The sequence below is a fragment of the Epargyreus clarus genome, unplaced genomic scaffold, assembly GCF_041222505.1.
Source record: "Epargyreus clarus isolate Ecla_fem2 unplaced genomic scaffold, WU_Ecla_fem_2.2 ptg000021l, whole genome shotgun sequence".
Classification (NCBI taxonomy): Eukaryota; Metazoa; Arthropoda; class Insecta; order Lepidoptera; family Hesperiidae; genus Epargyreus; species Epargyreus clarus.
In genome coordinates, this window is record NW_027332228.1 from 14071230 (window position 1) to 14097857 (window position 26628).

Below are 26628 nucleotides of genomic sequence, written 5' to 3' on the forward strand. Positions count from 1 at the left end.
AGAGTGTTTTGTATTTGCTTTCCTTGACGTACAGAAACGTCTTGAAAAGAATTTTTAAAAGTCCCTGGTAAGGGTAAAATAACAATACAAGTACAAATACTTACTTGAAGTACTTTAAACGAACCTTTTTTTTTTTTTACAATTGCCTTGAAGTTCCGTTCCTTTTTAAATTCGAATATGGCTGATTTGTATTGGATAATATGCAATTTTGTATGTTTTATTGTAGTAGCACCTGCATGCAGTCTATTTGATGGTAAGTGGCAACTGCTCACCATGGACATCTATATCAACCCCAGAAGTCCTACTTGCGGTTGCCTTTAGGTACTACTTCTCAGGACTCAATTGACGCGCGTCATAAAAGTGCCTTCTCCATAATACGTGTATGCCTTTTAAGAACAGCTGATGTTTTAGGCAAAAGGTGTAGCGGTGGTGTCAAGTAAGTTAAACCACGAAAATAGAACCTTTTGTTAAATGATAATCCAATACTAAATTACCTTTGCTTACTTTGAAGGTGGCAGAACCCTTTGTGGTTCGACTCCGGCGGTACCACCGCCACACCTATTTATGCCTAATCACAGCAGTGTTACGCGCTGCTGTGTTCCGTTTTGAAGGGTGTGGTAAGGGAGACATACCTACTTCCGACGCGTTCCAGCTTAGTCCTCAAGGGTAGCAGTGCATCTGGGGTTGATTACAGATGTCCATGGGCGGCAGTAGCCACTTACCATCAGGTAGACTGCATGCTCGTCTGCTACTCCTATATTAAAAAAAAAACCTACTATGTTTGTACGAATACACGTTATACATTTATTTGTACATTAACTCTGTACGACCTTTGGTAGTGTTAATGATATTCCTCATTATCATTACAAAATGACGTCTACCAAATATAAAATATGGATAGAAACAAAGGCTGTATGGAAATTCAAAAAACATATGCATGTTTTGATGCGCCACGCGGCACTTCAAATACTATGACGCAATTCAGTATGTAGGTACTAACTAATATATTATTATTAATAAGCATTTTAGTAAAGATCTTAGTGTGATTATGTTTCAAACAAAAAAATAGGTAGCTAATATCAAAATAATTAAAATACAAATATTTGCACATAAGTATTGGAAGCTAAGATCTTTAAATTCCCGGCTTCCAAACCTCTACCAGGCAGTGATAGCCTGGTGGTTAAGAAACTCGGCCTCTCGATCGAGGAGTCCGAGGTTGAAATCTCAGGCACGCACCTCTGATTTTTCAAAGTTATGTGTGTATTAGAAATTAATTATCACTTGCTAAACGGTGAAGGAAAACATCGTGAGGAAACCTGCATACCTGAGAGATTTATAAAAACATCTCAAAGGTATGTGAAGTCTACCAATACGCACTTGGCCAGCGCGGTGGACTATGGGATAATCCTTCTCATAATGAGAGGAGACCCGTGCCCAGCAGTGGGACAGTAATGGGTTTGATGATGATGATTGGAAGCTAAGATCTCTAAATTCCCGGCCTTCAAACCTCAACCAGTTTTGATGGGAGTTCTGTGCTCAGCGAATGGATAGGGAAAGATTTTTAGTTAATATCTTAACACTTTTGTGCTCTCCAAGGTATAGTAGTTTACGAAATTTTATTGACACTGCATCAGTTTTGTATAATTTTGTTAATAACTTGCTGTTCGCCAGAACCACAGAGCTACAGGCGTTATAACATAGTTTTTCTGAATTCATACCACTTTCGTATGCTTTTTTTTTGTTTTAGAAGACGGTATACTCGTCGACTTTTTTTCCTCTTTCTTGCCTCCGTGCCGCGTATTTTGTTACATTGTTGTACCTAAGAGATCTTATCACGCGAGACTTTCTTTAGTTTATTTTAGTCTACTTTGTTAACGCTAGAACGAGTAACAGCGGCTTTGTTGCACCCACCCTTGATATTATGAACATTTTCACTTTTGCTGCCTTTTTACGTGTTTATACAATGTTATGCTCTACGAAATACGGACCACATTTGAGTATTCGTACGTTTTTGAATAGTAAGTATGGAGGTGTAGCTCTAATGTAGGGTGATAACGAGTAATGTCAACAATTCTATGAATCTCACCCCGCCTCACCCTGGATATCCGGTGTCAAAAGATGTCGGCTCGTTTGTCTACAAATGTAGTACAAAAAATGAGGGAGCTTGGCAGCGAGCTTTGAAACATGAACTACTTATTTACGTAAGTACACAGGTATTTTATTTCAGACTTTGTATTGTATAGGGTTTTTATCTTTTTCTCTGTGTTGTAAGAGTTAAACATAGATTAATAAACACTCCTAACAAGAAAATGTAACAAGTTTTGACAATTGAAATTGTCACTTTCATCTATTTTGGTGTTTGAAAAATATTTAAAATATGTAGTTTTTAGATCATTTACGAATGAAACGATATGTCTTAGCATTTTTTTTCTTCGATTTCGTGTTTTTGCACCACTTAACTGCACATGTCGGCATTGTTCCATGACATGACAGTCATCAAATGGCTGACGCATTTGTTAGCCGTTTAAGCCATAATGGCTTCAATCAATCAATTACAAGGCGGTGATATATCTTTACTTATCTATGGAGTTAAAGTAGGTATTTTTGAAATGAAGTAGAAATTAAATAATTTGAACTTTGATCTTCATTTTATTTTTACATAAATAGTAAAATAAAGGAAACACTTAATGCTTAAGAATTTCATATAAAACCGAGGTTCTACCTGGGGAATAACTAATGTGGTACCATTTCTGCGAGCTAAGCTGGTCTCTTCATATGTAAGTCAGTCGGTCTGCACCCTTTCGCCGAAACACCAGAACTGCTTCACGTTAAAAATTGATATGGCTCTGACACCTCCCTGATCTAACCATACTTGTTCTTTGTCATTTCGAATGGCTATGTAACATTTCAAGGAGGAGTTTATGCAAGCCACAAATAGTGCAAAGTTCAGTGCGTAAGGATATTGTTAGTGTTGTGTGTCGTGATATGAAACCTAGAAAAGAAAAACGAACTAGACGTAGGGTAGATAGATTAATCTACCCCTAGTACTTGTCAACGGTTTCTCCCCGCCACCTCAGTATCCCTGTGACCACGATCCATGCATGAAATATCGGTAATAAAAACCCATATCGTGAGTACCCGTTACATAATTAAATATTTCAAGGAGGCTTTCTAACTATGCTTTCGGGGTAGCAACACATCAGTCGCCGACCTAAGGTCCAATCCTATTTGGAGTTAATTACTGATTAGATACACATGTCAGGGTCGGTGGTCTAACCAGGCCAATTGTATGTTCGTTTCCTACTCCAATAGCAAATAAAAAATACCTATGTACTACTTATTACTAGGTAATACCATAGATAAGTAAAGATTACTCACCCCTATCAAGAAAATGTACCCAGTTTTGAGAATTGAAATAGTTCCGTAAAAAAGTTTTGCCACGTCTCCGTGCTAAAATGTCCTAAAAATATTTGAAATAATTATTTATTTATTATGTAAATTACGCAGTGTTAGTTATTTATTTGTAAATTTTCTCTAATATGTTTTTATTTGTCAAGAATTCAAAAAAAGAACTTACTAATAAGCCATTTGTGGCTTCATTCAATTTCAAGGCGGCGAAGTATCTTTGCTAAGCTATGGGTAATACGTGAAACATTTCTTAATATAGTTTCTCATTAAGTGAAAGAGTTATTGTTCAAATACAAAGCTTCGAAACGAAACAAAACCTATTGTGTACTTTATGTTTGAACGTAAAACTTTAATATCTTAAGTGAGTTAGTTCCGTCGTAAACTATTCCCAATTTTATGTTGGGATATTTCCTGACACGGCGAAAGAATTAAAGGCGTTTTATGTCCGTTGGGCGTAACGGGGGACTGTGATTAAGGTAACCACACTTTAAGGCGCTTGGGATACATTCCTGTTTTTTTTTATAATATAGGAGTAGCAGACGAGCATGCAGTCCACCTGATGGTAAGTGGCTACTGCAGCCCATGGACATCTGTAATCAACCCCAGATAGGATTAGATATTCCCACCTGACGTCGGCCACAGATGCGCGGCTACTCCTGAGGACTAAGCTGGAACGCCTCGGAAAAGTATATCTCCCTTACCACACTCTTCAAACCAGAACACAGCAGTGCCTAACACTGCTGTCATTAGGTAGAAATAGGTGTGGAGGTGGTGCCGCCGGAGTCGAGCCACAAAGGGTTCTACCACCTTCAAAAATAATCCATAATTTCTATTCATCTATTTAAATTCTCTGCTCGAACAAAGGTATAACGTTTGTAGCTTGATATGCAATAGAAGACATTTTCATACTATCCTATATTATATATTTATATACTATATTTCATTGTCATATATCGCCTTTTGTCCTAGCTTATATGTTTAGATTACTTTCGTTTCTTTTTTATAATTTTAAGTGGCAAAACTATTTTCCACCAGTTAGAAGTGCAAATTGGAAGAATTTTATCAAGTCTGCGTAAGTAGGTACCCTTCAAATAAGATTGCTGTTAGTTATGACTAAGTGATGCCAAAGATAAAATACTAACCCGCGTGAAAGAGCGGTTACCACACCTCACTGGTCCAACTCGGGTTCAATTCCTGACCAAGCAGACATTTGAATAAAGATTTTTGATGTCTCTGAACTCCCACACTCAAAAGAGTGTATATTTGTGTATTTGTCTTCGTAAATCCAGCAAGGACAAAACTACAACCAAGTCATTTGTTCTTTAATCAATCATTTATTACTTTTTACAAAAATTGTTGCTTTAATTGCAAAAACAGAAATCCCAAAGCTTTTAGACCTGTTTCGCGTATCCCCTTGTTTTTAATAATCTGGCCACCCTATCCACAGTCGATGTTAACTAGATTAGGGGAGGGACATTGACATTATCGTCTTGGGATCAGTTCCTATACAAGATGTATTGTGTGGAAGTTACGGCAATTTCTCCTTTCCCGATCATATTAACTGTCACGAAGAATGGTTATTAATAGCTTTTGTATTCCTATTGTGGTACCTATTTATCAAAGTTATATCACGTAGAATTAGAGTCTATATACAGACGTTGAACAAATTAAATTTATTGGTAAACGTATGTACATTGTTGACATATTTTTTATTTTCGCTTATTGCTTTGTCTCTTCTTAATATATTTAGGTTTGAATCAATCTATGAGAGATGAAAACTTTTCGTTATTTTATTGCAGGATGTAATTTTTGCATGTGATAATGTTTTGATATGAAACATTGCCCGCGCACAGTTTTAGGTTCAATTCCAACCAGACAGGTGAAATATTTCCGTTTTGGATTTGCGTTAGCATGATATCCCTCACAGACGCCTAACAGGAAAACCAATGTAAGCTATGCATGTTTTTTTTTTATTTTAAAACATCTTAATCGAAAAAGAAATATATTTTTAATGACTTCAGGTATGAAATACAAGGAGAATCTTACATGAAACATTTTAAATTTCTCAAACAACGTGATGGATTGGAAACTTCCAAAGGCCAAATCAGATACGATTAGATTACGTAGGTGGGATCAGATGTAGATAATATATTGTTGTTTGGAAAAGGGAGAAAATAGGTCGGGCTAGGTGATCATGCCCGGGGAGTACGAGATGTTTAGAAAACTTGGATAGCGTAATTTTGAAACGTGTAGCGCCATCTCTTGACGTGTGAAAAGTCGCCACATTTGCTGTTGTCGCAGTTTAAGTCGATCTCTAGATCATAATGTTCCTTAATGTATCGGAACAAACGAAACAAAAACTAATGAAGCGTACACGACGGAGCGAAAGCATTCGCCCCGGTGTACGTACAGTCAAGGTCGTAAGTTACTTAGAATTAACCAATGGGATGGTAATGACTGATGAGTGACCCGTGGCGGAAGTCATGGTTTGACATATGGAAAATTCCGGGTTCGATCTCCGGGCTGACAAACATCTAAATGTTGAATTTAAAGTTAAGGGGTTGGGTTGGTATCTACTACTGCCTTAATTGTAACGAACTCAAGTGGTTGAATTATATCTCTCAATCAAGGGCCCCCGACTCGAATCCGGGGCACGTACCTCTAATTTTTCAAACTTATGTGCGTAATAAAACATGGTGGAGGATAACATGAGAGATCTTGAAAAAAGAAGTGCTCAAGTATGCATGAAGTCAACTAATCCGCACTTGCTCCACGTAGTAGCCTATGGCCATACGTCCTCTCAGTCTGAGAGGAGACAAGAATACTTATTATCTAAATCTAAGCACATGTAATGTTATTAATTGTAATATCAACTCTAGGTTTGTTTAGAATGTTAATCTTTGGCATTAATCGATGTTATTTTGACGAATACAGAAAATTATTATTGTATTACACTACCGTGGATTCCGTAGAAGTATCATTTGAAGATAAATCTGTAGTAAAGCCATTCTTCATGGAACTTGCAGCCCATGATCTCATGGTGTATTTGCAGTACAGTATTACAGGGTGATCGGTTACTTTTAGTATTTTGTATTTAATATTTCCACTACAATATTAGCGCCCAAAAAAACTAACGTGATCGTTCTCCAAATAAATGATTAGAATGATTAGCATATTCCTTAAAGTTCTCTTCAATTTCTTTCAATCTTTTTTATGGAACGGTCTCCCTTGAAAAGGTAGAATATTTCGCGACCACCTAGCTTCAACTACAATTATATACCGGTAATAAATTAAAGTAAAGTAAATGTCGTTTAAAGAAATTTGTTAAAACATATTTTTGAACTTTATGTGGTTAATTTTTCTACTCCACCAAAAAGTCCGCCACTTGAATATGTGCATGTCGTGCTTTGAAAATATTATAATGCGGTTTTCCTTAACTTCTAAATAGACTATGGTTCTTTCGCAATTTTTACGATGACTAATTTTAATGTCATCCTGTATATTGCAGAATATAGCTTAAAAAGCTAAAGTAGGCATAGCTTAGTTTCTTGATATTCCCCTTAATCTTCGATCTTGGCTACCAAGAAAACGATGACATAATATGAAATGCCGAAGGTTGTTTTTGTAAAACATGAATACACACATACCTACATACTTCACACATAAATCGACAATTGATTCGATTGCTATACAAAAGGTACAAATCCCCTTTGTTATCCGATTTAGTACCTATTCTAACGAATGTGAAATTGCTATATTGCCACTTTTCTTCGTATTTACGGGATCTAAGACAAAATGTCACATAAGGGTTTTAAAAGGTAGCAGAGACAATATGATTAGACCAAGGATTTGAAGGTGGTAAAACCCTCTGTGGTTCGACTCCGGTGGCACCACCGCCACACATATTTCTACCTCATAACAGCAGTGTTAAACGCTGCTGTGTTCTGGTTTGAGGGGTGTGGTAAGTGAGACATACTTTTCCGAGGCGTTCCAGCTTAGTCCTCAGGAGTAGTGGCGCATCTGTGGCCGGCCTCAGGTAGGACTAAATAAGGATAGGATTAGAATCCTATCTGAGATTGATTACAGATGTCCATGGGCGGCAGTGGCCACTTACTATCAGGTGAACTGCATACCCATCTGTAGAAGGAGTTTCGCAATTCAGTGAAAACGGTTCATATGAGACAAACATCTTAGTCCTGAAGTGCTTCAGATGGAACCTAGGGAAGGCATATGAAGTTATATGGCCACACATGGCCGTCTGTGGCCACCTACCCTCAGGTGGACTGCAAGCTCGTTTGCTACTCCAATCTTATAAAAAAAAATTATAATACATCATCAGCACACGTAATTTGTATTCTTTTCGTAACCTATTGTTTGAAAGGTCTCTACTTCTCTCTTCTTATTCCAAACAAAATTGTAGGTATAAATTGTATAGAACACGACAGCTCGTTGATTTATGTCTAGTGTTACGACAAAAATAAAGGGTTCGTGCTTGAAATATTCCTCAGAACATCACAAACAATACAAAGTGAACTTGTATTATCTCAATAGAATTCCAGACAGAAGAAAAACATCTATAATGTGCATCCTGATATTTATAAAATACAAGATCTTCATGAATTATGCATGTATTGTATACAAATATTTGAATAATTTATGACTTTGAACCCCTACCGTATTTGATATCTGTATTCTATTCGATCGGAAGAATATTACAAGGATTTACGATTTTTCTTCTAGAATATTAAAAGTTACCTACTTTATTTTAGTCGTACGGTGGAGGAGTTGAGAAGTGGAGGAAGGGAGAGCCGAAGCTGTGTTTTATAAAGCTTTTAATTATAAAAGCCTTATTTACGCTTTAACTTAGTTTTAAGGAGTTCAACGACTTTGAAGGCTTCACGAAGTTAGTGATGTTCTACACTTACAATTTTAAAGGTGGTAGAACTCTTTGTAGTCTCTACTCTGTTATTATAAGTGGTGTTAGTAACTGTTTCCTGTTTCAAAAGGTACGTCAAAGATAAAAAAATTTTAACAAAAAAATAAAACCGACTTCTATGTCACTACAAAGTAAAAAATAATTGAAATAAGTGTTGGTTTAATACATATTTCTGAAGTTGGCGCTCAATATATCGTGTTCGTTTGTTCGTTTGATAATGGCGTAAACAGCGTGTCTAATATGAGCGCCGACTTCAGAAATATGTATTAAACCAACACTTATTTCAATTATTTTTTACTTTGTAGTGACATAGAAGTCGGTTTTATTTTTTTGTTAAAATTTTTTTTTTCACCCTTTTTAGTGATGATATGTTAATGTTTTTATTAATATTATGTAAAATTGTATAAAGGTGATCATGACTAAAGGTTAGGTCTGAATTCATACGAATTGGACCCACCCGCTCTAAGGGCGCTTCCGCGCTCTGCTCGCTTTGTTTTATATTGCCTTATATGTTTCAACCTAACCTAACCAATTCAATACGAAACACTATAGGCGAGGCTACATGCAATTCTATATTGTTTGCTAGGTTAGGTTGGAACAGAAAAGTAAATAAATCAAACTAGGTGGTAAAACTCTGCGAGTGAGTCGGTCCAATTTACCTTAATTCAATAGTTAAGGAAAACTACAGCGTATTCATTAATCATATTTTATATTTGTAAGAAGTGATTGTCAAGTTACTGTTGTTTAGGCCAGCAGTGTCCCTGCATCACTAGGATTGAAGACTTTACGGTCAAAGTTATCAGGGTTAAGACCTTGAATTTTCATCATATGTGTCTGCTTAGTGACGTTAATACATATAGGAAAGCACAAAATGGCTAACTCCTGTGGTTTAACTTGGAAGCACACCAGCATTATCAGAGTGAAAGAGTTGAAGGTCATGTTTTTCATTACATGTACCTGCTTAGGACCTGTAAAATATGTGTGAAAGCACTAAATGGCTTATTCATGTGGTTTAGGCTGGAGGTACCTCTGCATCATCAGATCTAAGGAGTTGAAGGTCAAAATTTTCATCATATATCTCTGTCTACCAACTTCATTACAACAAATGTCTAATCTATATACTTTACATTGGAGGCACCTCTGCATCATAAGGATTGAAGAATTGAAGTTCAATTCTTCCATCATATGTCTCTACTCAAAGACCTTATCATATATTCGTAAGCTCCAAATGCCTAACTTGTATGGTTTAGGCAGGAGGCACCTCTGCATTATCAGAGTTGAAGAGTTGAAGGCCAAATTTTCCATCATATATCTCTACCTATCAACCTTGTTAAATATCCATAAGTTCCAAATGCCTTACTTGTATGGTTGAGGCAGGAGGCACTTCTGCATTACCAGGGTTGAAGAGTTGAAGGTCGAATTTTCCATCATATCATGTTAATCTAGATACTCAATGTTCATTTAAAGTTTCATGAGAATTGAGTGGGCAGAAGGAAAGTTGTCATAAAATATGTAAAAAGCAGGGGTAGTGATGATGAGTTCCACCCCATTACTTAAATTCTAGTCATCAGAGCATACTTATGTTATAGTAGGAAAGTACCGCAACAAAACACCCTTTCATATGAAAAAAAGAAAATTGAAATTGGTTAAGAAATACTCGAGTTATTGAAGTTTATATCGGGAAAGAAAAGAAAGAAATCGGGTTTTTCCAATTTCCCGGGAAAACTGGCGAAAATTTTCAAATTTCCTCGAAATGGGACCCCCTGTGAAACTAGCCGCATACAATGGTGTATGAATCATGTCGATCGGTCGCGGCATCGTGAAAAAATCGCCGAACAAACATAAAAAAAAAATATATATACGGTCGAATTGAGTAACCTCCTCCTTTTTGGAAGTCGGTTAATAAAAAAGTGGCTTTCAAACTTAGTCATCAAAGGCGGTAACGCATTTGTGGGTGATTTCAAATAAGTAAATCTCATTTATTTAGAGTCGGGTACAAAACGTCTTTTTATAACATTAAAGTATGAACGGTAAGTGGTAACTGTCGCTGATTCGTCGTCTGTGATCAGCTCCATATAAATCAGGTTATAGCTGAAGCCGATCACAGATTGTTATTCCTGATTAGGTATATAATGCCTCATATGATAGTTCTACAACCATATTATGGTCGTGATATGTACCTCAGTCAGCTGGTATACACTCTTCCACCAATCAGAAGAAGAAAAGAAGTGTTTGAAGTGTGGCCTGCCCTGTGAGATCATACCAGTATGATTAGTAACCTTTGAAGCAGTATGTGGATGGTATTAACCACTAAAGACCAAATAAAAGACAAAGAGGACGAGGACGTGTTATGTCTACCTATTAAATAAAAGGTAAGTCATAGTACTTTTCATTAATACTTCAATGTAAAATAATGAAGTAAGGAATATTTGATAAGAGTTAAAAGAGCGCTTTGGGCGTTAGTCTGCATTTTCAGTTTATTGGACATATTTTATCTTAAAAATTTAAAGGAAAATGGGTCAAGAAAATCCACCTATTGATATTGGAAGCATTATTTTAAAATTGCAAGCGTGTTTGAAGCTTCTTTCTCTACAAAATATTGCCATTTTTCATGGCTGCTTAAAGAAAAAATTGTTCTGTTTTGTTATTTTCTGGATAAAAATATAATGTTTTGATTAAAATTTAAATTTCATTCGATTTCGAAAACTTGTTTTACAAGTACCAAGTGCAACCCCATTCAAAGTAGAATTTGTCAAAATCCATAAATATGAATTATATTAATAAACAACTATACTTTTGACCATTATATTCAGGCGTGGTAACGTCTACTTCATTGTAGGAATCATAACATTATTAACAAAATAAATGTACCTACTCGTTTTTTGTAGATCAAGACCTACTTCCTACACAGAACAAAATGCAAATAGGTAAATAACTTTGTTTTTAATTACCAAGTGGCCGTAATCAAAACACTTCGCGATTGAGCAATAAAGCCTTTAATTTGGGTTGTTAATCCGCTAACCTAGAATTTTAACACCTCAAATAATAGTTTGTGTCTATTAGAGTATAAGTAATTAATATTGATGGGTTTTGAATCTCGCGAGTCTATAAAAAGATTTATTTAAAAGAACCTACCCAAAATATGACCTGGCCCGGTTTAAAGTTACATCAGTATACCGTTTTACTATTAAAAAATATTATGTCTTGATATCTGATATCTTTCGCATTTCAAATATCTTTTGAATTTAAGAACATAACAATAGATAAAAAAGAAATAAATTTTATGCTGATGTCGTTTTATAAAATCCTCTTATTTTTCTTAAGTTATTCTTTTATTGGTGCTTTGTTATAAATATATTTCAAGTAAACAGTAAGTACTCTTCTCTGTACTTATTTTTTACGTACTCGTAGCAAATGTATGACATACCAATGTATTATCTACATACATTATATACTCATGAAATAAAAACTCAACAGAGAAAAAAGGCAGTCTAACTACAAAAGCTCTGCCACATTAGTTATAAGGTATCACTGAATATTTAATCTAAAATTGAAGAAGAACCTGAAGATTAATCATTTTTATCTCACGTTTATTTAAGAAACGAATGTTTTTTCAGGAAGGCGTCCCCTATTTCCCCCGGACCCTTGTTCTGGGTGTTTCCGGGCTGTCGCGATCCTCTGTCACTCATCTCGTCAGTAAGATAGGGAGATTAATGCGCCTGACGGTTAGCGATCTGACGCACGAAGGCGATTCGCTGCATGAAACAAATGTGTTGGTACAAACTCTACAGAAAGTTAATTATATTAACCACTAGGTTATTTCATTATAAGATAGTAATTAATATTATCAAAGACCTTTATACAGAAGTGTTTTTTATTCATATTCTATTTACACTGTCGTACTCAAATTGAGTTCACAAATTCAGTACTTACTAAGAGTTTTATTTTTACCCAATTGCAGAGGGTAATGTTTTTCCGAGCGTATGTTTGTATGTATGTATGTCCTTTTTTGGCACGCTCTACATTCCAAACAACTTAACTGATTTAAATATATTTGGTATCGTTAAATTCCTTTAAATTGTGGGAGTATTTATGCATTACTTCCCCTTTCAGTTTATAGGAAGCAGTCAGATGTTTGTTTTATTTTAATTACTAGTTGAATCAAACATTGTTGATACACGCCGATTAAATTTTTAGTTAACAAATATACGACCAAAATGAAATTTTACTTCAGCGCGTTCTTCAAGTAACCGTGCACAACTGTTATGGTTTGATCTATATCTTCATACAATCTCTATCTAGAGAAAGTAATTTTAAGAACAATAGGCGATATTGTTATCAAGGAAAATTTTTGACAATGGCCGCTTGAAAATTGAATAACAGTTTGGTTTCATTTATGTTGATTCTGAAATTCATGCTTTTCAAACTTTAGAAAGGTCCTACGATCTAAGATAGAGCTATTACGAATAAACTTGGAAAGTAATTTAGTAATTACCAACTTTTGAAATAGTCGTCTATTGAGACTGAAAAGTAATTAAGGTGTCCTCTACATAAATTATTTTCGCGATAACTTAGCGAAAATTGGGCTTCAGTGTTCGAATCGATCTGCTCTAGTTTCGAATTTTCAGTTCATTGCTGACTTATAACATAGAGTGCTATCTGCATACGTATAAACTAGTGTTACTATAGATAGCGTAGCAGCGATGAATGCAAAACTCAAGTTATTCACATCGCAGCGTAATGCCGTAGTACGGAATAGTACGGAGGCTAAGCCCCGCTCCCTCGCGGAGAGAGGGCCTCCCCAGTCCTCCTCCGACCTCAGTGACGAGTGGTTGTATTGTCGCGTATAAACCAGTGCCGAGAGAGAAAAAGTTGTTTTTTTTACACAAAAAAACGTGTTGTGACTTATTGTAACACTGTGGAGTTTGGATTTTTGCTTCTGTGAGTATCACGATTTTTATGTCACGATTTTTCAGTGAAAGGTCAAAGCTCTAGAGGCTTAAAACGGTATGAAAGGTGAACGAAACCGGGCGATTGGCTAGTATTGTGTTGTGCACAATACCTATACTGTGCACTTTTTATAGCCTAGATTTAGAAGTGATAGTATGTGACATTTAAAAGACCTAGATCATTGGACACTTCAATAGTTATGATATGGGTTACTGTTCATATTGCGAGTTCCTATTGTCGTATAAGAATATTGGACGTTTTTGTCCAATTTTGGATTTTAAATAATAGCTTATTGTATGATTTCCTTTTTACTTATTACATGTTATATTGTACTACTTATATTACTTTCAACACCTGGTGATAAATGGGGTTACACCTTTAAATATTCTACAAATAAATGAAATACACAATTAATAAGGATATTACATATAAATAAATATGTGAGAAAGCAGTTATCTATATAAATATATAAGGGCGTCGTATTCGCTATTTATTTCTTTGAACTTATTTGTAAGAGACCACGAAAACCTGTTTTCGTATTTTTGGTCCTTCGACCTGATTTATGAAACGGTTGAACCTATTTTGACGGGACTTTTATACAATTCTGTTTACGAGAAATGACATACCTATATATAGATACCTCTGTAAGAATTAATCCCATTTGTGGGCGTCAGAGCGGGGGATTTTGGAAGAAAAAGCTTTTTCGAATAAGTTACCTCAGATACCTACCTACATAAAAAGCTCTCAAATATGAAATTTGTATTTTCTTAAGTCATTCTTCTTAAAACATTGTTAATTATTGTATTAAAGGGAATAATAACGTTATATAAATATAGAAATTTATTTTTAAGTATTTCTTTCAACTGTTTTTATTCTCCCAACTTTGAGTAAACTATAAATATAAGTATTGAATCAATATAATTATATGTAAAAAAACGGTAAAATACTTCCAGCCTAAGAAGCAATTTACTTATTTACATAACTATAAGTGTAGGTATACTTCCAACAGTAGGCAAGTCAATAAAAATCGAAACATTAAATTATTATAAAGATCTACTAAAACATATTTCAGAGTTACTTATCAAAGACGGTTAAGAAACGCTTATCTCATTATCGGATAACATAATTAAAAACGTGACTACAGCACTAAAATGACTTTGTTAACTTACTTTAACAGAATGCATTACATTGAGTAGGTGTTTCCAAGGCTGTAGCACTATCACGTTACACAATTATAACTACAGATATGAAAAATCCTGCTCATATTCCTTTACGAATGTAATATTCTAGCGGAACGGTAATGTTGTACTGTCTGACTATACATGTATCTAATGACTGTATAATTAGTTCTAGCTAAGAACTATGTTTATACAAATAAAAAAAATTATGTACATATGTGTTTTTCGTTGATTTACAAGGAAATTTGACGACCCGCGTGGCGGAGCGGCCACCATACCGGTCTGACGCGCCAAGGGTCCCGGGTTCGATCCCCGGCCAGGCAGATATTTAAATGATGAATTTAGATTTCTCTTTCTTTGTCTGGGTGTTTCTGTATTTGTCTATGAGTGTGTCCATGGCACCCACGACACAGGGAATCCTAGTGTGGGGTTGTGAGTGTAGAAAGCGTTTAAAGCGTTTAATTGCTCAGATTAAAAGCTTAGTAGGTAGCTCTTTTTTTGTAGAAGTCCGTAAAAATAACGGAAAATAATAAAGAGAAGAAGAAGAGTCAAGATAATAAGTAAAAAGTTGTATTTTTAACCGACTTCTTAGATACTTTCTTTGTTGTTTAAACTAATTACAATGTTAATATGTCACTATTACGCCTAGCTTCGTGCTTTAGAAGGCACGTACAAAAATCGATTCTTGGTTGTGTCATTGGGCAGCCAGTCCTTAATCAAACTTTGTGGAAACCCTTTTTGTTTCAGCTGCGTATGGGTCACGTCTATAAGTGAAAAGGTTTGGGTTATGGGCTGCCCCTTGTTAGCACGGGTCGCTTCTCATAACTAGAAAGGTTTTATATTAGTGGCTACCCCATGTTATTTTAAGCTGCTTACAAGATCTTCGAGGTTTAACTGTTAGGATGACAACAGCGGAACTTGTCTTCTTAAGCATGAACATTCGTATTTAAGCCACTAGTGGACAATGGTCACCCACTCAAACTCAGATCCTTTTCAAAATTGCTTAACTTTATCAGTCTGTTACGATGTAGACAAGCTAAGCATAACACGCATTTCCTAAAATGTCTAAAATATTATATGTTATTTCCAACCACCATAAAGTAAATACTTAAGAAAAAATCAATCAAGTTATACAGGTAGTTACAATCAGTTAAGGTTTTAATGCAGACACAGCTTTTAATAGTTTCATACACGCTACTTCCTTATTTCCTAGCGTAATGAAATAAACATTAAATCCTATGTTAATAGTAGTTTAATATTATTATTTTAATCCAACGGTTATTTTACATATTGGATGTTCAAGCTCAGTTATATTACCCATCAGTGGTAAATGAATTCATAATATCCATAAAGTATATTTGCACGGACAATATTAATTAATATTATATCGTTTGATTTACTTAATTATACGCTTTTATGTTCTATTTAGTCCTCTTAGAGCGATGCCTTTGCCACACCTAACAGTTTTTAAAAAGATCTTAAAGGTGTATGAAGTCTACGAAACCGTATTTGGCCCTAATGTTTCTTACTTTATGATGAAATCAGCTTAACAGGGGGATGATAAAGGGTTGATAATGATGATCACGAACTACGTTATGTTTGTTACGATATGTTACGTTATGTAGGTAGCTCGTATTTTACCTAGTATTAAGTACACAGTAAAAATAAAGTTGGACAGTAATTACGTTTATTTTGATCACAATCTACAAATTTGAGAGAGCGGGATTATGCTGGCAATCGCAATATCTGTTAGGGTATGTACGCACTACTTTGCCTGTTGGATAGTCGTCGAATGCTTCCAGCAATTTGTCATGACTCCATGAGCATCACCACTTGACGTTTTTAATATCAAAGTCCTTTAAAAGGTTAGACTTTATTAAGCGAGTTTTTTTACCCTTTTGAAAGCTTTCGGGTCCTACTTTTTATCAAAGTGAAAGAGTACTCAGAAATAGTCTAGTTAGTAAACTACCACTGCTAATTGCTCTATATTACTGCAGAATGGTACTCTAGGACACACAGTCGATTCATAAATCGTGGTGTTTTTGTTAGGAACTCAAAACCCGAACCGCTAATAGCGTAGTATGTATGTGCCTTAACTTCGCAATAATCTTGACATTATGCAGTGTGCAATCCACATCTTTTGAAAGATAGGCCATTAAAGTATTAAGTTTATTTTAAAAGGCATTGTAAGTACACTTGAAAACCACATCGTTTATTTGTATTCATGTAATGTATGATTTTGTAACTTGAGGAAGGAAAAGTTTTCATTGATCATATACAGATACGAGTATATATGTTGTATTTGTCCCTTGTATGTCTTTCTTAGCTTGAAATCTAAAAAAAACATTTACCTACGTATTAAGTAGTTCAAAAATATGTTTGTTTTATCGTATTTTCTTCATGAACCATTGTTTTTGTCCAACCAATAGATTAGATAGAATTAAAATAGAATTATGGTAGAATTATTTAAAGCACGACCGTTCTTTAAAGAAGTGTCGTCGCGTCTTGTTGACGTTTCTGGAGACCCAAGAGCTGGTGCGTATTTTGGCCAAAGTATAAGTTGGCCAATGTATGGCCAGTACAACGCGGCAACGCAGCCAGCATTCTTGGGACTCTACCGGGAGGTGATGACTCTACAGTGATTTGGACTCATTGTTTTATATTTAAATTTTTATATTACCTTAAGCTTTATTTTTTTCTTGGTAGAATTTAATTTTCCGTATTATATTTTATTGTATTATTTAATATTTATAAGTTAGTCCATAAACACTAACAGGTTCAAAAAGTTGTATGTCTAACGGCAAACTACCTAATATGTTGATTTCATTTTTTTTTTTAATAAATGGGTCCCCTGAGATATGTCACCAGTCGACGCGGTCCGGCTTACTTCATCATCGTGAACTCCAATTATCATTGTTTAGTTAATTAACACTTATCGAAGCTTACCTCACCCACACTTGTAGGTCTGTGTGTCATGTTTTTAAATTAACTATTGTTGAGACTGAGCTTTCTGGTTTTGAACGCTTATTGTTTCTTACGAACATGGAACCTTATTTATCGTAATAAAATCCTGTAATAATTCCTATGATGCTTATGACGTCATACAAAACGTAAAACGAAATAGAAATGTTATATACATATTTTACTATATTCTTTAATAATAATTGTATCTTTAGGAATACTGGCGCAATTGATTTTATTTAAATAATAAGTAAATGTTTATTATGATTATTCTTAAATTTAGATTGTAAAACATTGTAATGTGCAACTTTTTACATATTAAAATATACACTTTCATTGCAATTATATAATAAATATTTAGGTTGTAAATTGTTAATGCACAAGCAACTGTAAGATAGGGCCATAAATCTTTTTCAGTTACGATATTTCTGCTGTAATTAATATCAAGAATTCGCAACTCACTAGCCTTAATTAAAACTAAAACACATATATATATATACCTTTTGGTCCAAATTACCCAAAGTTAATCCGAAAGACAATATTTTATTCCGTAGTAATAAATTCGTGTTGTTTGCCACAAAACAACCTGCTTTGAAAGTATCTACAAGGTCGATCCGTTTTATATTTTTTGTATAAGGTACAACGAATTGTCATAAAAGGTTTATGCAAGCGAACCATTCAGGCAGCGAAATCAATTGTATTTATGCTAGCCGCGTAACTTCATTACACAAATGCTTATTAATAATAAAATATTACTATATATATATTGGGGAAAACAGTTTGATAGAAACTAAAAATTGCTGAAAGACTAATGTTGAAATTTTTTTTAAAACAGTAGAAATCATTGGAATTTGAAGATAATTCTTTTGGCGCGATTGAAAAATCGATCAGAGTTTATTTTAGCTCAAAATAAATTTCTGTTATAGGTATTTTGGTCATTATGTTTTGAAGGTAAACTTGCTGTCCTATACAGCACTGAAACTGAATGGTGTGTGAAATACTAAGATCTTTCCTATCAACAATAAACAAGAATCCTAACCCATTTTTAACGTATCCCATAACCAAAAACTATGTCAACTTATCATTGCTATCATTTTATCTCTTTTATCAAATAAACATTCAACCCAACCGCATTCTTATACTTCATTTTTGTCAGGTTTTCTGTCTCATAGGGTTCGTTTCCGAAATCTGTGTGATAAGATAAGCGACAGGTTCATATGAAAGGAGATAAAATATCTCAAATTCTTACGCTGTTTTGCTACTTTAGAATACTTACACATATAAATATGATAGTAAAGGATTTTACAAGTGAATATAAGTGAAAAGTAAAATAAATCACCTGTAATAATTAAAAATATAATTTAATTTTGAAGGAAGAAAAATAAAGTATTGATACTTTTAAACGTGAATTCAGAAAACATTTTGCAAATGGAGTCTGCAGGGAGTAATAATTATCCGGTGTCACGAAAACTGTTGCGGTTTCGCTGTTGGACATATTTAGGTCACGACATTCGTTTTCGATGTAATCTGTTCTCTAGAGACGTGACCACAGTATTTACGGGATTTTTTATTGTTAAATAACTTTTTGCAGTGTTCGCATGGGAATTTTGTTTCGTTTTAAGTAAGTTGGTAGGTTGTTGAAATTATGGTGATGACGCTCTATTATATTATTATTTTGAAGGTGGTAGAACCCTTTGTGGTTCGACTCCGGCGGCATCACCGCCACACCTATTTCTGTTTAATAACAGCAGTGTTGGGCGCTGCTGTGTTCCATTTTGAAGGGTGTGGTAAGGGAGACATACTTTTCCGAGGCGTTCCAGCTTAGTCCTCAGGGGTAGCGGCGCATTTGTGGCCGGCCTCAGGTAGAAATATCCAATCCTATCTGGGGTTGATTACAGATGTCCACGGGCGGCAGTATCCACTTATCATCAGGTGGACTGCATGCTCGTCTGCTACTCCATTATTATAAAAAAAAATAACACGGACTTGTGTTTATGAGGCGTTCTAACTTAGTTTTCGAGGGTCTCAATATAGGTACTTGGGATTGACTTAAGGTAAGATCGTCAGCTTTGGAGGAGAGTTCTCATGTCATAGCGCTACGAGAATACTCAGGTGGAGATTCACTGTACTACTACGATTACTTATGAAGTACAAATAAAATGGGACTCATTTTTAGCATCGTCGTCTCTACCAGTAACTACACATTTCGAAAAAACATACGTAAACAGTATCTCAACTGTAAGAATTTCTTATCAATTAACTAAATTTAAACCAACGTGTTGTCGCGTAAGATTACGAGAATATCTAAATAAACTTGTAATTTCAAGTATTTAAATTTGAAACGGATTACAGGGATTAGTTAAACAAATTTTAGGAATTCCCGTGCTGATTACATATTTAAATGGAGTCGTTAGGTTAGATACGGTAATCTTATCGTAATCTTTATGGTTAAACTCGGGGACTACCTGAGGGTTAAGTATTGAGTTTCATTTATATTTGGTTTTATACGCCAAGGATTCGTTTATAAATGATGTTTATTATTCGAAAACTTTTTGAAAAGTTCGTGAAGTTGGAGAGTGAATTGCAAACTTATTTGTATTTACAGACTTATCGGACACGACTCTACAGATATATACGCCAAAGATTCGTTTATAAATGATGTTTATATTGTTTATTATTCGAATACTTTTTGAAAAGTTCGTGAAATTGGGATGTAAATTGCAAACTTATTTTTATTTACAGACTTAGGTATCGGACACGACACTACAGATAACAGATTTTTCTTGCAAAACTAGTGCACATGTCTGAAATATTTCAACGTTACAAATATTTAAGAGTAAAATAGTCTATCTTAATAACAAATTTTCTTTGCATAAAAAATATCCAAGATGAACATAGGCAAGGTTGTAGACACTCACAAAAAAACTGGAAAACCAATGAGTTACCGAAAATAATTATATTCTAGAAATCACAGACACTTTTATTTATTTATTTTATTTTTATAAAGCAAGTTACGGTCCATCGGTCCATTAAAGTGCAATCATCGAGTTCCAAAAACCATTAACAAATTGTTAGCGACTCCATAGGGGTGACCGTAGGTAGGCTAGCCTGTGTAAACATACATCGACCATGATTGCCTAGTAATATGAGAAGAGACTAACACACTTATATAACTACTACCTCACCCGGCATAACGTTGTGTTGCCATATAAATAAAAAAATGTTATGGTCCCCTTTATCACTTAGGGGTGTGAAATATAGATAGTAGCCGATTCTCGGACCTACTGAATATGCATATAAAATTTAATGAAAATCAGTAAAGCCATTTCGAAGGACTAACTAGAAGTAACTAACTGTGTGACACGAGAATTTTATATATAAGATTTAAATGTCGTTATAATTTGAAAAGTCATGTAACGACGTTATGGTCATTGAAGGTACTATGAAAGCTGTTCAAACTTCACACGTTGAACGTTTTATTTCATCATTCTATTTTTTTAAATTTCAGTATTTCAATGCAACTAGAAATTGCATCATAGCAGTGAAGTTATGATTATAAATCGAAGTCGAGGAGGCTTGAATATACATTTTTTCATTTATCTACTTTAAATTTTTAATTAAGTACCTACTTTAACAAGTGTATTACTAATTTCATATTTTTGGTGATTACAAAAAGTTTATTATAATCCGTGAGCTGTTTGGACTATCACTTGATAGAAAGTTATAGTCCAAACCGCTTTAGATTCGGGAGTGATATATCTTACATACTTTTCTTTTCAGTTGGTTGTTTTAAGTCGAGTTCTTTTTTATAATAATTATTAATTTTAAATTCACTTTATGAATACTGATTTACGTCGCATAAAAAAACTACCTGTCTACTAGTCAAGTTTTGAAAAACGCTTAGAAATAATACTTTCCTACAAATTGCAATAAAAATCCGCAATATATGCAATATCAATATGGATGTGCAAATGCGTCGTGTTAGGTGATTCTGCGCTCTTTGTTTGCCAATTAGTTCGTTGACACAAACAAACTGACAGAGCTAATGACGAACACTACACCGGGGGCATACTAATGTGGCGGAAACCATAAAAGTACCCTAAAAGCACGTATCATAAATAGAGATTTAAGTAAGCGAGGCGAGTAGATAAGGAATAATGTTTAGTTATTTTCAAATTATACAAAGCTTCTGTTTCTTTATCTCTGTGTGTATTTTTATATATCTATGTACTCATAATTATATTTCTGCTTTATAGCAGAAATGTCAAACAGTGTTTTCTATTTTGAAGATTATAGGTATACTAAGAGAATAACACATGGCATTATATAGAATCCACAACGCACCAGCTGATATCAGGTAAGGACTCTACCTGGGATTGATTACAGGAGTCTATGGGCGGCAATAGCCTCTTACCATCAGGTGGATTGTGCGTTTGTTACTTCAAGATTATAAAAAATGTGTATTTTCTATGTGACAAGTAATCAATATTTTAATGCCACATTACCGTAGCATTTACAACGACAACCTAACACAACAGCACTATCAAGAAGTCAACATTAAAAAGTAACACGAAGTCAACATTTATCATACATGAGTACGTGCAAAAATCTTATTCTATGACCGTGTTCTTAAAATATTATGAACATTACCAAAACCAGCCGTTATAATTTGCCACACATGTTTTTGTCTAAACAGCTAATGACCACTAGGAGTTATTGATACAATATGTTCGCATGTGTTGAGCCATATTAGGTTACCAAAATGATGTGCAAATTAACTGAGTCTTGTGTTTAAACCTCGATTTTGTTTCGATAATGTTTGATATTGGAGGCTTAATCGAATATTTTTCCTGTTATGTTACTCTGGTACAAACTTGAAATACGGCCTAATGACGTGTGTGCAGTGATTTCAATATAAATATATGTAAAACAGTGAAGTTATGTTACAAGGAAGCATAATGTAGGCTTTCGAGAAAAATAAATAAGTCAAGATTCGTTAAAGTCCATAATTTCATGCAATAATTATTGTGGCCCTTCCTGCCTGAATTGCTATACTACTGTGCACGGGTTTTTTTTCGAATAAAGAAAAGGCTTTACTTTCTGGTGTCAGAAAAGTTTATCAACATGTTTTTTTTAAACGGAGTAAAGTGTTTACATTTCTATTTATTTTCTGATAAACAATTTATTTTCGGATAGTAGAAAATTTTAGTTAGAGGGGTTGTGATTAGGGTTGCTATAATTCACACGGATCACCCTGTGCTTTGATTGACTTGTAACGAGGTTGGATTGACATTAGATATATTACATTTGTAGAAAAATAGCTGTTAGAATTAAATGATAATTTAATTAGTCGTCATTGAATAAAAGGGAGAAAGTATTTTGGATAATTTTACTCTAAAATCATCTTCCAATATATCTCAAGGAAAGTAATAGTCCGCTTTATTTTACTCGAAAAGATCCTGTCCACATAAATCATCTAACGATGACTTAGGTGTTCTCTTACAATAAATTTAATTCACTTATTTTGTTGAGATACAATGCAGCAATAGCAACTTCAGAATCTTTAGAGCGGGTCCTGTTTGCACAACTGCTGAGCTACAAGGCTCTTGCAAATATTGTGTTACGGACAAACATATCACGTTGTTCCGATGGAGACTGACGATATATTTATTAATACGCGTTCGTCACGTTCTGTTTGCGACGCTTGTAGAAATTATGAACGCGGATCATCATTTATCTTATAAATTGTACCAACTTCGCTAATGTCCGACGCCTTGTTTCTTTAACGTACAATGTATTGTACCTACTGTAACGTTAGTTAACGTATTCTGAATCATTAATTACTGAGAAAAAATGAAAAATTTCAGATCAGATTCAGAAAGAATGTCTATTTTACATGGAATTGGTAACAGATGTGTTATAGACACATCACACTGATTCATTTATTTATTTATTTTATTATATTGCTGGTAATTAAAAATATACGTCATTTATTAAATACTTTCCTATTTTATATTTTTGGAATATTCAGCGTTGCTTTGAGTTAGAAATTATCAACTGAATTTTGCAATGTCTTTTGTAATGGAAGAGTGATAAATAAGTGGATAAAGATGTATCATTGTAAATATTGATGATTACGGAAGAATAGATATATTGCGTTTTTGGAATCTCTTCTGAGCGTTTTAATGGATGGCAAAATAAATAGGTTTTTATCTGTAAACCAGACTAATTTGTCAGAAAGCTATTTTACAAAACGGCACAGCTAGTTTACAGTACGATCGTTAAGCCCCTCTACAGGCTCTACATCACAATCACCGGTCCCTCGATGCTACAGTGTTTCATGCTACACCTTTTTATTTGTGAAATACATCAGACCGCTCGTCAGCTTGTTATCTTGCTGTAAAATCGAAATTGCATCACATACCGCTGTATAATAAAAGTACAAAAAATAAACAGAAAGAAAATTTGTTGTTCTGATTTTGATATTTTTAGATATTTCCACGCGCAATTAAATCTAGCAAGATAATTTACATAATTTCATAAATATTTTCATTTTCTTGTAAGATTTTTGCCTCTTACAATCAATTTAGGTAGGTAAACATTTAGAAATTTCGGACAGGCGTACGTCAGTCGAACTTTTTATTTCTACAAAATGAAAATAACTCAAACGTTAATAACAAAACAATATAAAATTATGAATAATAGCATGCATTGATCATATTTTGTACGGAAATCACAAAGGGAAAAGGAAGGAAGGGAAAAGGGTTTTTTTCTTTGTGACTCTACCTAACCGAATATGTATTTTTTACATTATTTTACGAGGGTTAAAATATAAATTTGTCATAAAAGTTACTCTCCTTTTCCCAAATCTCATAAATACACCTTTTGTGACGGAAAAGTCACGGTACATATTCCAATTCCCTCTCAAAATAAATCGTGGGGAAAGTCCTGTCCGTAATGGTCGTTTGCTAACAATAAATACCACATTTTCGACGGAGCTAAACCTCTACGTCCATTTCAACTAGGGATGTGAGAACGAGTGGAAAAATCGATAATTTAATTAATAGTCGATTATTTTTTCTTCAAATTAATCTATGAAAATAAAAATCGATTGTTGCAGAAATAATCAATTTTTGAAATTGAAGTTCTAGGTCACCGGCCGCGCGTTACCAATCGCTCATTTACCGTAATTTATTAAATAATCGATTAGTAAAAAATAATCGATTTGTTTTAAATTAGTCAATTACACACAATTAATCGATTATTATAAAAATTGTTCCTTTTTCACATCCCTAATGTGAACTTAAATCAGTCGGTCCCGAGTTGGTCTGTTGAGTAATTTCCATATTTATGACTCTGAGTTGTGGGTAGAATAATGTTAAGAATTACTTCTCATACCAAGAAATGTACTCAAGTGGAACATTTATTCAGTGAGCTTAAGCCTCCTCACACGCCAACCGCTGAAGTATGAAGGTTCATCCACACCTCGACTTGTTGCAACCGACCAAGTGTCACAAATGCAGTTATCAAATCAAATGCAGTGCAAAAATCTACGGAAGTCGATCACTTGTGGTGAGTGGGCATCGATTGATCTTTCTAGTTCTTTTAGGTAAATAAATATATCATTGATCCATGTGCAAAAATTTACTGAAGTGGATCATTTAGGGTGAATGGTCGACTGATTTTTCTGGTCCTTCTTAGAAACAAAAAACATATTACTGATTCATGTTATTTTTAAGCATATTCGGTCAATAACTTAATAATTAGTGGAAACGCAGCGTGCGCCGATCAGTTATTTATTTATATTGATACCTATTTATTGACGTTTATTTAAGATTGTTTTAGATTTATCTAATTTTCGGATAGAAATCAACATTTTGTTTTTAGTGTATTGAAGTCTCATTTTTTGCATGTTTCACAGCTTGACAGATTTTAGAGATACAAAGTGTCTGTATATTCGTTCTGATTGTGAAATTGCCATATGCTATATTTTAATCAGCGTTTTTTTTTGTTTTTCTAATAATATTGGTCATCCAACACTGTTTATCTGCAACGAGTAAGAATAGTTACAGAGAATGTGTCTTGTTATTTGCGGAACGGCCTGTCCACAGATCGCTGGCTGTCATACCTTTAAACGGAAACAAACGGGGAACAAAGCGACCATCGTTTTTGTGATAGAACTAGGTTGGACCATTGCATCAATACCATTGGCACTTCAAAGGATGGGGATCCTACGTATTGCCATACTTTTGTCCAGGTCGACAAAAACGAAAAACCTGGATTCGCCCGATCCTAAACTTTAGTTTCAAATTCTTCGCTTAGAAACAAGCATAAATTAAACGTTATAATCTTGTTTTCGATATTGCGTAAAGATCTCAAAATAAGCGAGATCAACAGATACGGCAATTCACTTCTTATCATATAAGGAAATGTTGCAGAAACCCGAACGGTAAGGCTAATGCAGTCGTCGATATATTTACACAATGTTATTATATTGTTGGCAGCGGCGCGACCGGTTTTCGAGCTGGCTTTAACGCGTGCGTTTAAGTTTAAATTCTATAGACGAAAGCAAGGAGACAGGACGGTAACAAGTTGAAACTCCAAGTCAGACAATGAGTCACTGGTCAATACTATAGATATATCGCGGATAGCGACGTAATGCATGACGCATGACTGTGGATAGGGATGTATGGTGTTAAACTTTCGATTTAAATATTGCTACTTGAATCGAAGAATTGATACATATCGATAGTCACGAAAATTTTACCTGATATTATCGATATGAAAGTTTTGAATGTTCTATACATTAAAGTTTTGAATGTTCTATACATTCAAAACTTTCACAATATAGTCAAGTACGAAAACCTATATTTATTTTTGCCGATAAATGCAAAACTTAAAACATGTTCAATTAGGAAGTCTTTTTTACCTGAATACGGTAGGTAGATAATGTGTTCGAGGGTTTTTTGTAGGTATATATGTATGACTGAAATAGTTTAACAGATTACAGATTTTAAGACGTTGGATTCGTCTAAATTTCATGAGTAGCCATAGGCCATATTTGTAAGCATTTGAAGTTTTTTCAATAACAATTGCGGGTTTCATTAACCTAGTCCTAATATTACCTACATATAAAATATAATAATGATGCGTTTTCATCGATATGATAATATCGTATCGATATCCAAAATTAGA

The 26628-nt window shown here is 34.3% G+C and overlaps 1 protein-coding gene across 2 annotated transcripts in view; it reads left to right on the forward strand.

Moving 5' to 3' along the window:
• The first annotated feature begins 13128 nt into the window (after nt 1–13128).
• The window catches only part of LOC140750690 (uncharacterized), a 95964-nt gene continuing 82464 nt past the window's right edge, over nt 13129–26628 (forward strand). For both annotated transcript variants that reach the window (XM_073084382.1, XM_073084383.1), the window contains exon 1: nt 13129–13285. The gene's annotated coding sequence lies outside the window, so the exon portion shown is untranslated. The remainder of the gene's footprint in view (nt 13286–26628) is intronic.